This window comes from Phacochoerus africanus, chromosome 10 (genome assembly GCF_016906955.1).
Source record: "Phacochoerus africanus isolate WHEZ1 chromosome 10, ROS_Pafr_v1, whole genome shotgun sequence".
In the NCBI taxonomy this organism is placed as follows: Eukaryota; Metazoa; Chordata; class Mammalia; order Artiodactyla; family Suidae; genus Phacochoerus; species Phacochoerus africanus.
In genome coordinates this window covers 45,189,371-45,207,062 of record NC_062553.1, presented here as the reverse complement: position 1 = coordinate 45,207,062, position 17,692 = coordinate 45,189,371, and positions in this window count along the sequence as shown.

The following is a 17,692-nucleotide window of genomic DNA, read 5'->3' as shown; positions in this document are numbered from 1 at the left end:
AAATGTTTATTACCATGAGGAAGAATTTTCATGTTCGTTGTATTGTTATTTCTGATGACTGCCAATGGCACTGTAAACCTGCTGTACCAAATCCTGGTGTAATGTCTACTGTACCATGCCCTCTTGTTCTCCCTCCAAGGGAAATGTCCCTAGTGCTATCACAGTAAAACCTTGAGGTCATCTTTGGAATTTCTGAGCTGGAGTTGAAGAGACTGCAAATGTGGCTTGTTTGTGACAATTCCAGCTAGTCTGTTATTCAGGCAAAATCATTCAGGGTTTCTCCTCTCATGCTCAATGGTATCCTAATTTGGGCAATAAATGATATAACCATCCTACTTGCAGATGCAAAGAGAAACAATACCTGGCCCAACAAAATTAAAAATGTTAAGAAACAATTCTTTCATAGATTATAGAATATGAAAATTAGTTGAGCAATAAAAAAAGCACTAATTTCTAATTTACTAGCATGGCCTCTGAAATAAATTTGAATAATAAGTTTTAATATGTTTACATATGCATATAAACCCTAACTGATTGTTTATCTCTGACCATGAAACAGACCACCACAGATTATGAAATTATTGTCATAGGTAGAGTGAAATTTCCCATTCTTTATATTCATGAACTTCTGTACCCAAGTGACTCAATTTATTATTATTATTTCTGTGATAGCCTTTTGGAGAAGTGCATATTTACAATTTCTTGTCACCTAAACAGCTCAGGGCTCAGAAATGTTACACATGTTCATGTTTTAAAAGGAAGGTCTTATTATTTATATATTTGATCCAAAATTGTTGCTCACGTATCTCTCAGAATTTTTTTTTTAGGGCCACACAAAATTCCCATCACAGATGACATTGCAGGGACATAGCACACTTATCCCTTTGGAACTACGTTGTGAGTAAGCCGGAGGCCCTGGGTAATGTAAGCCTGGTTCAGAACTCTGGTTGGAGATGTACCTTTGGGTAGATTAACCTCTGTAAACTGTAGTTTTCCTCCTTAAAGAAGAGTCATTGGAAGGATTATGTACTGAAATTCCTGTTAGAAGCTAAGCATTGTGTCTAGCACATTGCAAATTTATGGTGGTGTCTGCTTTATTATCTTTTTTTATCCTCAGATTTGGTTCTGGTGGGAGTATTTCACATCCTCACTAAGAAAGAGCTGAGTTGTTTTTGATGCTGGTTTCTCTTAATTCCCCAAGGGTGAGCTAAGTCTCAAGAGCTTTCCAAAGTAGATCTGCCCTATATAGCAATAAAAATAAAGGACACTAAGTTAACTTTGAATGTAAGATAAACAACAAATATTTTTTGGTATGAGTATGTACTGTATTTTTATCTGAATATCATATCCTAAATGCTACTCAAACATGCATGAGGATTCTTTAGTTTTGTTCTCAATGAAGACTTGAACAAATGTGGATCAGGATAAGAGAATTAAATTGGGAGAGCAACATTTACTTGTTTATTTAATTTGATATAATATAATATAAAGATAAGAGATTTTTTTTTTTACTCTTAGGATATAATCACAACAATAAATTGGTTGGAAATACCCAATATGTTATGAAATGGAACAACACTGCATACCATTACCAAGGGAAATTGGAAAAGCAGAAAAGAAATAAAGGTTATTGTAACAATGCATTGATGACCAAAGAGTAAACTGTTCTTTTAAATGACTAAACTATATATATGATCAGGACTTAAAGACAGTCTTCAAATGTAAGATTAGATAAATTATTTCCCAGATAAACACAAACTGAGGGAGTTCATTAGCTCTAACCTGTCTTACAAGAAGTGGTAAAGAGAGTCCTTCAAGATGAAATGAAAAGATGATAAGCAGAAAATGTGAAAGCACATAAAATTACAAAGCTCACTTGCAAAGGTAAATTAATACAGAATACTGTATTACTGTAACAATGATGCATAAAACCTTTTTAATTCTGGTGTAGAAGTTAAAAGACAAAGTATAGAAATATGTTAAATAAATATATGTTAAATAAGGTAAAATATGTTAATAAATATACAAAAATATGTAATTTGTGTCATCATAATATACAGTGAGGGAGTTCTCTTGTGGTGCAGTGGGTTAAGTATCCAGCATTGTCACTATAACAGCTTGGTTCACTGCTGTGATGCAGGGTTGAGGAAATTTCACATGCTATTGACACATCTGAAAAACAATATATATATAGGGAGAGAGAGAGAGAGAGAGAGTGAAGAGGAGGAAGTAAAAATATATTTTTTCTATGCAATTGAGGTTCAGTTGTTAACAGTTTAAAATATATCATTGTAACTTCAAGTTTGTTTTTATATAAGCCTTATGGTAACCACAAAGAAAATGCTTATAAAAGATACACAAACGAAAATTGGAAAGGAATCAAAGCTTGCCACTATAAAAAAAACAAAAAAAAAAACCCCCAAACCCTACAAACACACAGGAAGATGGATTTCCCATTGTGGCTCAGTGGAAACAAATCCAACTAGCATCCATGAAGATGTGGGTTTGACCCCTGGCCCCACTAAGTGGGTTAAGGATCCAGTGTTGCTGTGAGCTGTGGTATAAGTTGGCAGCTGTAGCTCCAATTTGACCCCTAACCTGGGAACTTCCATATGCCTAACCTGTGGCCCTACAAAAAAAAATACAGGAAGAGAGAAAGGAGAGAAAAAACAGATAAAAGAGCTATAGATTAATAGGAAACAACAGAAAGTCAATAGTAAGTCCTTCACCATCAGAAACTACTTTAAACGTAGAATTAAGTTCCTTAGCAAAAATACATAGAGTATCTGAATAAATTTTTTAAAAATAATAAAAACAAGATCCAGGTATGTTGTCTACAAGGGACACACATTTGATTTGACACACACCTGCTAAAAGTGAAAGGATGGCTAAAGATATTCCATGGTAAGCAAAAGAAATCAGGAGAGGCCACACATATCAGATTAATGCAATTAAGTCAAAAATGGTCAAAAGAAGAGCTTTTTGTGGCTTTTTGTGGCTTAGTGGGTTAAGAACCCAACACAGTGTCTGTGAGGATGTGGGTTCATTATCTGTCTTCACTCAGTGGGTTAGGGATCCAGCATTGCTGCAAGCTGCAACATAGTTTGTAGATGAAGCTTGTATCTGGTGTTGCTGTGGCTGTGGTGTACACTGGCAGCTGCAGCTCCACATTTGACCCCTAGCCCAGGAACATCTCTATGCCACAGGTACAGCTGCAAAAGAAAAGAAAATAGTCACAAGAGACAAAGAAAGGCATTATGTAATGATAAAACTGTCACCTCACTGGGAAGATATAATGACTATTAATATATATGCACCTAACATCAGGTTACCTAATATATGCGAAGCAAACATTGACACAACTGAAGATAGAAATAGACAACAACAACATAATAGTAAATACCTCACTTTTGATTATGGACAGAATATCCAAAGAGAAAATTAATCCAAAAACAGGTGGGTGATGATAGTTGTACAAGTATAAATGTAATAAAATTCATTGAGTTAAAAATATAAATAAATAGAAAGGAAAAAATAAACTAAGAGCTAAGCATGTCTATGTTAAAAAAAAAAAACAGGTACAGTATTGACAATAAGAGCCATATACAGACCATTCCATGCGGCAGCAGCAGAATATGTATCTGTATCGAATACACATGGAATATTCTCCAAGATTGATCACACGTTAAGTTACAAAATGAGTCTCAACAAATTTAAGAAGATTGAAATCACCTTTTTCAATCAAAATAGAATAAAAATAGAAATCAATAGCAGAAGGAAAACTGAGAAATCCATAAGTATGTGGAAACTAAACCCTACAGTCTTGAAAAACTAATGAAGAAGAACTCTGTTGTTTCCTGCATGGCAGGGCAATGGGGAATCCTAGAAGAGGGATGGTGTAACAAGACTATTTTACATTTAGAAAGTGAGGGACCAGGAGGCACTCTGATCTGCAGAACAAAGGCCCTGAAGTTTTAACCCACATAGCTTTTATTAGATTAAATGACGTGAGCAGTGTAGTTAAGTAGGAACAAAAACAGGCAGCATTTTAATCATCTCTTTGAAGATCTAAGAAAACTTTTTTTTTTTTTTTTTTTTTTCCTTTTCGTCGCTATTTCTTGGGCCGCTCCCGCGGCATATGGAGGTTCCCAGGCTAGGGGTTGAATCGGAGCTGTAGCAACCGCCATACCCCAGAGCCACAGCAACGCGGGATCCGAGCCGAGTCTGCAACCTCCACCACAGCTCATGGCAATGCCGGATCCTTAACCCACTGAGCAAGGGCAGGGACCGAACCCGCAATCTCATGGTTCCTAGTCGGATTCGTTAACCACTGCGCCACGACGGGAACTCCAGATCTAAGAAAACTTTTTACAGTAAAACCACTGGCACATACATCTAGGTCACAGCACAGCTGTTTATAGAACAATATAGTTGACCTGAAACTTTCCTGATCCTATCTTTCCTTGAGACCCTGTGCTTTAGAACATTCATCATCATGTATGCCTATCTGGCTTTTGTCAACATAAGCATTTCTTGGCTTCTTGTGCTTTTGTGCATACACCAAGTATGCTTTTGGCAGAATTCATAAGTTCAATAGTCTCCAACAGAAATCAAAAGGGATATTAGAAAACATCTTGAAAAAAATGAGAATGAAAATAAAAAATACCAAAATTTATGGAATGCAGCACAAGCAGTACTAAGAGGGAAGTTTTTAGCAGTAAAGCAAGTGTCTACATTAAAAAAAATGAAAAGACCTGAAATAAACCGTTTTAACTTTGCACATCAAGAATTATAAAAAGGACAAACTAAGCCCTAAGTTAGCAGAAGAAAGGAGTAGTAAAAATTAAAGAAGAAATTAGCCAAATAAAGAGTTTAAAAACCATAGGAAAAAATCAACAAAAATCATTCTTGAAAAGGTCAATAAAATTGAGTAACATTTATTAAGAATAGCAAGAAGACAAGAGATGACTAAAATAAAATTAAAAAATGAAAGAGTAGACATTAAAACTGACATCACAGAAATAAATATTATAAGAAAGTGATATGTACAATCTTATGTCAACAAATTGGATAACCTAGAAGAAACAGATAATTTCCTAGATATATACCAAGACTGAATCATAAAGAAAGAGAAAATCTGAACAGACCTATATCTAGTAAAGACATTCAATCAGTAACCAAAATCATCCCCAAAAAGAAAAACCCATGACTAGATGGTTTTGCTGGAGATTTTTATCTGTCATTTAAAGAAGCGTTAAAAACCAATTCTTTTTAATCTCCTGTAAAAATTTGAAGAGAATGAAATGTTTCTAAGTTCATTTTATGGGATAAAAATAACCCTTAATACCTAAGCCTCACAAAGACACTAAATGAAAAGAAAACCCAGGCCAATATCCCTTATGAATATAGAAGCGACATCCTCATCAATATATTAGCAAATGGAATTCAATAGCACAATAAAAGGATTGGACAAAACAATCAATTTTTGCTGTTTAGTACTATAGTGCCACAATGGGTCAACATACAAAAATCAATCAATGTGATACACTGTATTATCAGAATGAAGGATAAAAATCACATGATCATCTGAAGACATAGAAAAGGTTTGACAAAATTTAACACCCTTTTATGATAAAAATAACATGCCTCAAGCTAGAAATAGATGAAATTGCCACAATATAATAAAGGTCTTATATGAAAAGCTCAGAGCTGACAACATACTCAATAAGGAAAAACTGAAAGCTTTTCCCTCGTGATCAGGAACAAGGCAAGGATGCCCACTCTTTGCCACTTCTATTTAACGTAGTACTGAATTCCTAGTTGGAGCAATTAGATAAGAAAAAGAAATGGCTTCTATAATGGAAAGGAAGAAAAAAATGTTTGCTGATAACATTACCTTTATGTAGAAAACTCAGATTTAAAAAAAAAACTGCTTAGAACTAGTAAATAAGTTGTAGGGTACAAAACCAACATATAAAAATCAGTTGCCTATCTACAAGTCAATAGCAAACAATCTGAAAAGGATATTTTTAAAAATCCCATTTATAATAGCATCAAAAGCATAAAATACTTAGGAATAAACTTAAACAAGTAGGTGAAAGGAGGTGAAAGACTTGTATAGACTTGTGTAACCAAAGCTGCAAAACATTACTGAAAGCAGTGAAAGGAGACACTTATACGTGGAATGTGGAATATGACACAAATGAACCTATCTACAAAAGAGAAGCACATTCACAGACATACAGAACAGACTTGTGGTTGCCAAAGGGGTGGGAGTGGGGGAAGGAAGTGTTGGGAGTTTGGGATTAGCAGATGGAAACTAGTACATATAAGACAGATAAGCAACAAGGTCCTATTGTATAGCACAGGGAACTACATTCAAAATCCTGTGATATTGAATCCACAATGGAAAAGAATATGAAAAAGAATATATAACTGACTCTGCTGAATAGCAGAAATTGACACAAAATTGTAAATCAACCACACTTCAATAAAATTAAAAAAAAGAAAAAATATCAGTCAAGCAAGATGGAAAACTTCTAGAAATTATCTGTACAGCTCCTGCAGTTAACAATACTGTACAGTATATTTAAACATTTGTTAAGAGGCTAGACTTCATGTTATGTTTATTTTTAATCACAAAAAAAGACTTAAGGTTAGCAGGTAAAAAAGCTTCCTTCTCATATTTGGTCCTCTTTTCCAAGCAGGTAAAATTTTCCTCTATTAGGACTCAAAGTGTTTTATTGTAATACTTGTTGATTGAGTCTCAATGCCATAAAGTGACTGTTTACTACTGGGTAATCAAATATGTGTAACTGCAGTACTTGTGACAATATGATATGAATTGACTGCTACTATAAACACATTAGTCACATGTGAGGGCTGCAGCTACTCTTAGTATTGAATCAACACAAGATCCTGCTGTGTAGCACTGGGAACTATGTTTAGTCACTTATGATGGAGCATGATAATGTGAGAAAATAGAATGTATACATGTATGTGGGTCATCATGCTGTACAGTAGAAAAAAAATAATGTAGTGGGGAAATAAAATAACAAAAAAAAAAGAGACAAAGTTGGAGTTCCCTGGGGGCTTTGTGGGTTAAGAATCTGGCATTGTCACTGCTGTGGCTTGGGTCATTGCTGTGGCACAGGTTCGATCCCTGGCCTGGGAACTTGCTGCTGAAAAAAACTGACAAAGTAAAAATCTTCCTATTATCTAAAGGCCAAAGTAAATTCGCAATGAGCCAAACATCCATTTAATGTTTATGGGCGACATATTCTGGTCACATAATACGATATTAATGGATGTACTATTCTCTTGTCAAACTTTAATCAGGCTTGCAACTTGGTTGATGAAAATGAATGGAAATAGATACTTACTATTTAATCTAAATTATTCCAATAGAACAGTTAAGAAAAATTATTCTTATTTAGAAAATAATGACAAAATAAAAATGCATACCAAGTTGTTTCAGACTTTTAACTCTGAAAATGGAAATCTTAAACCAACAATTTAACAGTCTTTCCTAGGCATATAGGTGACCATTAGTTTCTCACATTTCAAAGAGTATAAGGAAGATAACCTCACCAGCTGGAGTGACAGCAGTAATAATGCAAGAATCATCTCTTAGATGAGAAGTTGATTATATGTATGGCAAACAGGAAATATTTTTTTTGGCTGCACCCACAGCATACAGAAATTCTGAGACCAGGGACCAAATGCTCGCCACAGCAGTGACAATACCGAATCCTTATCTGCTAGGCTACCAGGGTAATCCACAAAATGATTTTGAAGAAAGAAAATGAGTATGAACATTGATAACTGTAATTTGGCTATAAAAGTAGACCTAGAGTTCATCTACAGTTATTTTTAGAACTGACCTAGCAACACATGAATAGGTTTTTCTTCTTGTAATCTTATGAGAGGAGAAGGGTGGAGAAGGCAGGGGTAGAGGGAAGAAGTGGAGTGTCATTTAATATAGAACATTGAAAAAGAGGCCAGTTGTTTCAGTTAACACTTATAATGCAAAAGATTATTTCTATTTTGAATTGTGTGATGGGGCATTAAGGAGGTAATTAGAAAAACAAGAACAACAAAATCAGAGTGCTAGGAAATACTCAGCAATGGTGAAAAGCAGCATCAGATAATATGAGATTAAGTCTGAATTCTAACACTTCCCCCTACCAGCTATGTGACCTTGGACATGTTACCTAACTTTTCTCAACTTGACTTCCTTTCAACCACAAAATGGAATAGTAGTAGTACAAACTCATTTGATTTTTGTGATCATTAAATGAGATAATGCAGAGCAAGCAGAATAGAAGCTCAAAAAATCTCATCTCATACACTCTGATAACATTCATATTATCTTACATCTCAAACTAAAAAATGAAGATTAATACTAACACTTGGTCTTCCTGGGCACTGCCTGGTTGGTAGTATCAATGAGATTTATGTATACACTCTACAAGATTAGGCATTATTATTGCAGTGTTATAAAAGTTGAATAAGTTTTAAAAATACAATGGCGTAGATGGTGGGAGCAGCAGGGTCATTTAAATCTTCAGATAAAATTCTCTTGTGAATGCTTACCCACCTTATTTAAGAACACTGCAAGGCCAAAGCTTACTTCTCAATTCATTTCTAAACTGTCATGATTGGACATGGAGTAGCTGTGAAAATGGGACTTTCCGTACTCAAAGAAGCCATTCTGTCTTTTCTTTTTTATTTATTTATTTTTGTCATTACTCAATGAATTTATTACATTTATAGTTGTACAATGATCATCACAATCCATTTTTATAGGATTCCCATCTCACAACCCCAGGGCTTCCCCCGACCCCCCAACTGTCTCCTTTGGAGACCATAAGTTTTTCAGTCTGTGAGTCAGTATCTGTTCTGCAAAGTTCATTCCGTCCTTTTTTCAGATTCCACATGTCAGTGAAAGCATTTGATGTTGGCCTCTCATTGTATGGCTGACTTCACTTAGCATGATAATTTCTAGGTCCATCCATGTTGCTAAAAATGCTGGTATTTCATTCTTTTTAATGGCTGAGTAAAATTCCACTGTGTATATGTACCATCTCTTCTTGATCCACTCCTCTGTCAATGGACATTTAGGTTGCTTCCATGTCTTGGTTATTGCAAATAGTGCTGCAATGAATATTGGAGTATGTGTGTCTTTGTGAGTCATGGTTTTCTCTGGATAGATGCTCAGGAGTGGGATTGCTGGATCAAATGGTAGTTCTATGTTTAGTTTTCTGAGGCATCTCCATCCTGTTTTCCACAGCAGTTGCACCAATTTACAATTCTACCAACAACATAATAGCATTCATTTTTCTCCACACCCTCTCCAGCACTTATTGTTTGTAGACTTTTGGATGGTGGCCATTCTGACTGGTGTAAGGTGGCACCTCATAGTGGTTTTGATGTGCATTTTTCTAATAATGAATGATATTGAACATATTTTCATGTGTTTTTTTGCCATCTGTATGTCTTCTTTGGGGAATTGTCTGTTTAGATCTTCTGCCCATTTTTTGATGAGGTTGTTTGATTTTTGGTATGGAGCTGCAGAAGGTATTTATAAATGTTGGAGATTAATCCCTTGTCAGTCAGTTCATTTGCAAAGCATTCTATCTTTTCTTCATTTGGATTCATGTCTACATTTTGAAACCCTTCAGAGTCCTCCTTTAGACAACCCATTTCCTAGACCACAGACTAAGGCAAGTAATCTTGAAGCTGGATTAGGCTTTTGGAATAGCTAAGATCCTCCCCCATCTGCCTCTCTCCCTGCTGTCATACATAGAAATGCTCCTCTGCTTCTGTTTCACAAACAAAAAATTCCAAATCATTAACATTTGTCAAGTTCCTATTGTGGCTTAGTGGTAATTAACCCAACTAGGAATCAAGAAGATGCAGGTTCGATCCTTGGCCTTGCTCAGTGGGTTAAGGATCCAGCATTGCTGTGGCTGTGGTGCAGACCAGCAGTTGTAGCTCCAATGTGATCCCTAGCCTGGAAACTTTCCCATATGCTACAGGTGTGTCCCTAAAAACCGAAACAAAAAAAAATTGTCTATCATCAGGCAAATTTTACACACAAGAATGTATAAATCTATCTTGCTTTCTATAGAAATAAATCCCTGTGATCTACCTCATTCATTTAAAAACTGTTTAACAAGTGCCTGCTCTGGATCTACACTGTGCATTAGATGCTCCAGATAATGAGGTTGGACACTATAGGGATTCCTGGCAATAAAGCATTGACAATGTAGTGGGTGAGTGATACAGCAAAGTCTAATAAAGTCAATTAAAGGGGCAACAGGATCACATATGAGCAAAACCCAACCTAAACTTAGGACTGAAGAGAGTAGTCATTGAAATATATGAGGAGACAATATTTGAGGAATGTATGTGGTGTGTGTTTTAGGGGCATGGAGTTTGTGGTAGAGAGAGTTCTAGGCCAAGGATATAGCATGCTTGGAGCCCCAGAGTGGAGAGGACATGACATGTTTAAGAACCTGGAAGGACAAATTCAGCTGGAGCAAAGAAGGGCAGAGGGGCAGGAAGGAAAGATCAAGGCATCAGACTGCAGAGGACAAGAGTCAGATCATGAAGGGCCTCATGTGCATCATTCAAGTACTTGGATTTTATCAGACAAACAGGAGGAATGGGCTTTGGAAGGCTCTCCATGCTGAAGTGAAATGATCAGACTTGTGTTTTTGAATCTTCTGGAAGCAGGCTGAAAAATTTAACCTCAGTGGGTTACGACTGAGCAGGAAGGCCCTTGAGGAAGTGAAAAGGTTACTCAGTTGGGCAGATATTTTCCCTGAACCTGGGCAGAAGCTGTGCAATGAGGATAACCCTCCAGGTGTGAGGGAGAGACAGCGCAATGGAATTTGGAATTATTGGGTCTGGTCAGTTTGGGAAGAGAGACTTTCAGTTTGAATATAAGCTGGATATTGCACAACAATTTATGGATAGGAATGTTCTTAGCATTCAACCATTGCTTTTCATATTGTGGAAAATTTGTCAACATGAGCATATAGTCGAAAGTTCAAGTTTGTCCTGACATTTTTGCATTAGCTCTAGTATAGCCACTCAATGTGCATGACAATCTTACTAGGAAGGCAGATAAAGTCAGAATGATTGAGATCCCTTCCTGACAGAGAAAATAGTTTTCTGGGAGTCAGTGACAAGTCAGTCAGCAGTAGAGCAGGAGGAGGGCTGCAATGTGACATGCATGGAATTTCTGATGGGCGCTTGGATGTGGGAGACAGTCTTGCCAATGGCCATTTAGTCGTCAAATGCATCTACTGGAACTGGACTTGGAACTGGCTGCCTCCTCCACCTCCACCTCCATTTCTCTACCAGCATTTCTGTGAAATCCTGTTTTTTGCTTCTTTCTGGGTATTTGGACCACTATCCTCTTGACCCTCAAATAAGCTCTTTCTGCTTCTTCAGAACTTTACCTTATCAAAGCCCATCAGACTCCTTTGGCCCTTCTTTAAGCACAAGAAGGCACTTGAGCTAGCTGGGCTAAGGACCTCAGCTCTCTGTGTTTCTTATATTGAACCTTGTAAACAAGAGTCTGCTCATCCCACCTAAACATTTTTACATTGAAAGCATCAAAGATCCTTGCAAAATACTGCCCTTGGGCCCTCTGCCCACTTCTAATTATATGAGTGGGTTTAAAAAAAGACCAGTATGGCCACATTTTCCAGAATTTGACCCAAAGTACTTGGAACTGTTTGCACGCAATGGAGATGGAAGCGGATGTGTAGCAGGCCTCCTCAGCACCAGTTTATTCACTATATAACATGTAGAATCACAGTGTTGAGGTGGAGGATGAGACATAAAGGGCATGTATGTGTGTGGAGGAGAGGAAGCTGGCAGAAGGAAAGATGTCTCAGATTAGGTGACATTTGGGTCAATCCTGGAACAAAAAGAAGGCTGTAGAAAGCTGAGGAAAGGATGCAGCTTTGTGAATGGTAATATCAATTACAAAGTCATGACGGCCTGAAAGCAAAGCACCTTCGAAGAAACAGCCAGGTTGAATGGCTGATGAGCCTGCACCTCAGTTAGGCGAGGACAGGTAAACTGTTGGCTATCTTTCAGTTAGGGGTTTGTGACTCTCCAGGAGTAAAATTGAGTCACAGAGACTAGCAATTTATCACCTCCTTTGCTTTGTTTGCAAAGGAAAATGGAAAAGATGTAGCATCTTCCCTTTTGTGTTTTGTTTTCTATAGCTGCCACAAACTCAGTGGTCTGAAAAAACAGATGTTTATTGTCACAGTTCTAGAGGCCAAAAGTGCAAGTGTTGGCAAGGCTTGTTCCTCCCAGAGGCTGGCTGGCTGGCTGGCTTGCTTGCTTCTTTCTTTCTTTCTTTCTTTCTTTCTTTCTTTCTTTCTTCTTTCTTTCTTCTCCTTCCTCCCTTCCTTCCTCCCCCCCCTTTTTTATGTTGAATTCCTGTTGATTTCTTCTGGTCTTCCAACATGCCTGCAACTTTGATGGCTGCGAGAGTAAATGAAGTAGCAAGCTGGACTAATGAGGGGCTGTATGTGGACTACTCTGTTTTATTGAAAACAGCTCCACCAACCAGGTGGGCCATTCATGTGAGAAAAATGAATGAAGCCATAGAACATACCTGTACTGTGTCAAGAGGAAGGGGAACGGTTGTAAACACAGAAGGGGGAAGAATGCCTCAGTGGTCTAGTGCCTTGGAACTTGCAACCTCTGACATAACTGTTGAGAGCAAGACTCCAGAGAGAGGACCATCCACAGCAGTGTGTAGCTCTAAGTGGAGGGGTTTCTCAAGTCCAAAAGTTTCTCCAATGAAAACAAAGACATTCCAAGAAAACTTAGTTGGAGTAGCACAGTCGGAGAAGTCAAGGCCCTTCTGAGCAGTTTTTACAAAATACTCTCTTCGCTTGGAATAAGGGGATTAGGCTGGAAGCCCAGGGTCTAGCCCCATCTGAATTTCCAGGAAGCATACACCATTTGAGCAGTAGACGTGTGGCATTCAGGGGTTTCCCTGTGAGGGCTGCTCCCAGTATAAATTCCAAATTAAAAGACACTAATCCCTGTTGACATGCAAAGCGTGTCAGTCTTACATCTGGCCCTCAGGAACACAGCATAAATTCTCATATCTCAGAAAGGGATTAATTTGCCTTTCCAGTTCATAAAGATGTTTTCAGTAGAAACTTTGGCTCTCAGAAAAGCGTTGGCCTCAAAAACTTAGCCACCAACTTCTTGTAGAAAATTCCTCCCACAGTTAGAAAATATAATGGCATTTCATTTCTAAACAGATTTGTACAAAATATTATTTTTTAAAAATAAATTGAAGTACATTCATTTATAATGTTTTGTTATTTTTCAGGTGTACAGCAAAGTAATTGAGTTTATATATATGAACAGCGATTCAAAATACACACACACAGATACATCTATTCTTTCTTTTTCAGATTCCTTTCACTTACAGGTTATTACAAAATATTGAGTATAGTTCTCCATAGTAGTCCCCACTGTTTATTTCTTTTATATGTAATAGTGTGTTTATGTTAATCCCAACCTTTTAATTTATCCCTCCCGCTTCTCTCCACACCCAGACATAAAATATTCTTATAATAGTCACCCAAATAAGTTTTATATTGAACCATCCTTATCCTCATCACCATCATATTGATAATTCTGTAGTAGAATACATGAGCTTAATTCTGGAAAAAAAAGAGGGGGATGAGGAGAAGCTTCTTATAGCCACCTCCATGTGTGACATTCTCATTAGGGGGCTTAGTAGCTTTTGCAAACTTAACATTTCCAACATATAACCATTTCCTACAAATGTGTTCCTCCCATAATTTTGCAAAAACATTCTTCTATTTTCTTAGGCCATAAACCTCAGTGTTCATCCTTGAGTGCTTTCTTTTCATTGAGTTCATATTTACTCATCAACTCTGTTCAGCGATGATTTTTTCTTTTGGCTTTGGAAGTGTAAGCAGACTCCAGACTCTAACACTAACCACCCTCTTCTCAGCCTCACTTCCCCTCTCCTAAGCTAGTGAAAACTTCACCCTGGTTTTCCTGTGTCTACCTGCACCTGAAACCAGGGAGTTATTTTACAACTTAGGTCAAACTATGTCACTCTTGGTTCAGGACTGTCCACTGGCATTCTTTCTCACTCAGAGTCAAGTTCAAATTCTCCTTGGGGCCTCTGGGGTCCAGACTCCACCATTACCAATTTTGTTTGTACCCATCTATTCTCATCATCCGCTGCTCTCCCTTGCTGTTCCACCCATCGCCTCCACCCCCAGTTTCATGCAGTTCCTGAAATGCTCCAGATCCATGCTTACCTCAGGTCTTTTTTGTTATCACTCTTTAAGAGGGCACCTCTGTCCAGGTCTGCACACATCTTCCCTTCTCACCTGCTTAGCTCTGTGCAAATGTTGGCTCCTCTGAGGGCTTAGCTGCACATCCCTTATAAAGCTTCAATGCCGTCACTTTGTGTTTTATTTTCCCCTACTCTCTTTCACTTTTCTCCTTAGCCTTGATCATTATCCTACATTTTATAAATGTATGCTTTGGTTTGACTATTTCCCATCTACTCATTGCAGTGTGAGAGCTGTCATTGCAGCAACTTGATTTTGTTTGCTGCCACATCTTATTCTTTTGTGATGACTGTGGTACTTGGTGCTAGTTGATGCCCATGTTTGTCAAATAAATTAGTAAGTGACTTGTTGGCTAAATAAATAAATACATAAAAGGAAATTCTATGTATAAGCTAAAAGTTTACTAGAGGATTTTCCCTTCTAGTTTAGTGCAACAGAAACATCTACAGGTATTTAAAAAAGATGAGAAAATAAGGTTAACATGGGGATATTATAAAGGTCACTTTGGTTTCATTAGAGAATATCTACGGGTCTATGACACAATTTCTATGAGTTTGAGAAGCAAAAAGCCTAAAATGCAACCCTACAGATAACTGTTTAACTACTTGTGGAATAAATAAAAAAATTTAAGTGATAGGAGTTTTAAAGCAATGTTGCTTGTGTTTGAATACTTCTGTCCCTGACAGATACTTACCAAGTGGGAATCAAATGCATGTGAAGTACAGTTGAAGATACACATGAAAAAGGCAAAATAAGTCTTTGCCTTCAAAAGATTTCAGCTTGTTGAAATGACAAAACATAAAGCACAAGAAGCAATGAAGAAGCAACATATCTGAGTATCATAAAGAAGCATTTAACCAATAAGTTCTGAGGAGTGGTCAAAAAAACGTTATCAGATCTATCAGAGGACTTCTGAGTCCCTAAAACTGAGACACACATACACCAGAGCAGCACCTGAGAGAGGGTGAAAAGCAGGGAAAGGAAAATGGTGGTTGCACGGATTCAATAAGCACTTTTTTTTTTTTGGCTTGCACCACACAGAGGTTCCCAGGCTAGGAGTCTACATGGAGCTACAGCTGCTGGCCTACACCACAACTGCATCATCACCAGACCTGATCTGTGTCTGTGACCCACACCACAGCTCAAGGCAATGGTGGATCTTTAAACACCTGAGTAAGATCAGGGATTGAACCCTCAACCTCATGATTCCTAGTCGGATTGTTTCCTCTGTGCCACAACAGGAGCTCTAGTCAGATTTGTTTCTGCTGTGCCGTGACGGGAATGAGAATAAGCACTTTTTTTTTTGCTTTTTTTTTTTTTGCTTTTTAGGGCTGCACTTGTGGCATATGGAGGTTCCCAGGCTATGGGTTGAATTGGAGCTATAGCTGCTGGCCTACATCACAACCACAGCAACGCCAGATCCGAGCCATGTCTGCAAACTACAGCACAGCTCACTGCAACGCCAGATCCTTAACCCATTGACCGAGGCCAGGAATCAAACCTGCGTCCTCATGGATAGTAGTCAGATTCGTTTCTGCTGAGCCATGATGGGAACTCAATCAACAAGCACTAATTGAGCACTTAGCACATTCCAGGCAATATGTAGGCACTGGGTATTTAAAACAGAAAAAATACAGTCTGTGTCCCTAGACTATGTCAAGGTAGACACATATGTGGATTATTTCATGAAGATGGTAAGTATTCAGTGTTAGATTTTGACTAAAGGATGACGGGAGCACAGCAGAATGGACCCACCTCTACCAGGAGTAAAACCAGGAAAAATGGCACCACAGCTATGACATATGTGTGTGTATGTCTCTAAGAAGATGGAGAAGAGGCACTTGGTGAGGGGTCAAGAAGGGCTGGTTTGTGCAGGAGGATACAGACAGCTTGAAGTTACTGAAGCAAAAATCTTAAGAGATCAGGATAAAGAAAAAGTAACAGGTCTTATTAATACTGCTTGAGAATTTGAGTCTATTTTTCTTTTGGTCACACCCCTGTCATGTGGAAGTTCCCAGGCTGGGGACTGAATCCAAGCACAGCTGCTACTTGTGCCACAGCTGAGGTAATGGCGGGCCCTTTACCACTGGGCTGGGCTGCAGTGACCTGAGCTGCAGCAGTTGGATCCTTAACCCACTGCACTGCAGTGGGAACTCCCTTGAAAGTATTCTTTTACAATTTTTTCTTTCTTTCTCTTTCTTTCTTTCTCTCTCTCTCTCTCTTTCTTTCTTTCTTTCTTTCTTTTTCTTTCTTTCTTTCTTACCATTTTAACCATTTTTAAATGTAAAATTCAGTGGTGTTAAATCCATCAACAATATTGTGCATCCGTCTCTGGAAATTTGTCATCTTAAACAGAAACTCTGTCCCAGTCAGTGCTGCTCTCCACCCACCCCACCCCCCATCCCAAGCCCTATTTTTAAACAAGTGACATGTGGACTATAAATAGGAATAAAAGAGCTCAGTTAGAAGAATATTGCAAATCTAATATACTCAATTGTAGTTTTAAAAGCTATTTTTGTGGAAACAATGTACTTAAGTTCATTTTGGTGTCCACTTTATGTTCAATAAGATTTCAAGAAAAGTGTCATTTTTTAAGCTAGTCTGTAGGGAAAGCCACATTTAAAAGCTAGTTTTTATAGAAACTCATATTCTCCAACTTTTTTTTCCCCCAGAGAAATGCTTCCCCTTAAATTTAATCGGCTAGTTTAGTGGGAAAGTACTTTTATAAGTTTTTGAAAAGGTATTGAATTTTGTAATTAAAAGATTGCATTTCTCGGGGTTCCTATGATGGCTCAGAGGCAACAAAACCAAAGGACATGGGTTTGATCCCTGGCCTCACTCAGTGGGTTAAGGATCCCGCGTTGCTGTGAGCTGTGATGTAGGTTGCAGATGTGGCTCATATCTGGTATTGCCATGGCTGTGGTGTAGCCTGGCAGCCACAGCTCTGGTTTGACCCCTAGCCTGGGAACTTCCATATGCCATGGGTGTGGCCTGAAACAGACATTAAAAACAAAAAAAAAAGGACTGCATTTCTGCCAAACTTCATTTGATGTAAAATCATGTTTATATTTAGGTTTGATTAAACTTTCAGTTACCCAGTCTTGTTTTAAGAGTATAACAATGCTGGAGTTTCCTTTGTGTCTCAGCAGATTAAGAACCTGACATAGTGTCCATGAGGATGCTGGTTTGATCTCTGGCCTTGTTCAGTGGGTTAAGGATGTGGCGTTGCCACAAGCTATGGTGTGGGTCACAGATGGAGCTTGATCAGGTGTTGCTGTGGCTGTGGTGTAGGCCTGCAGCTGCAGCTC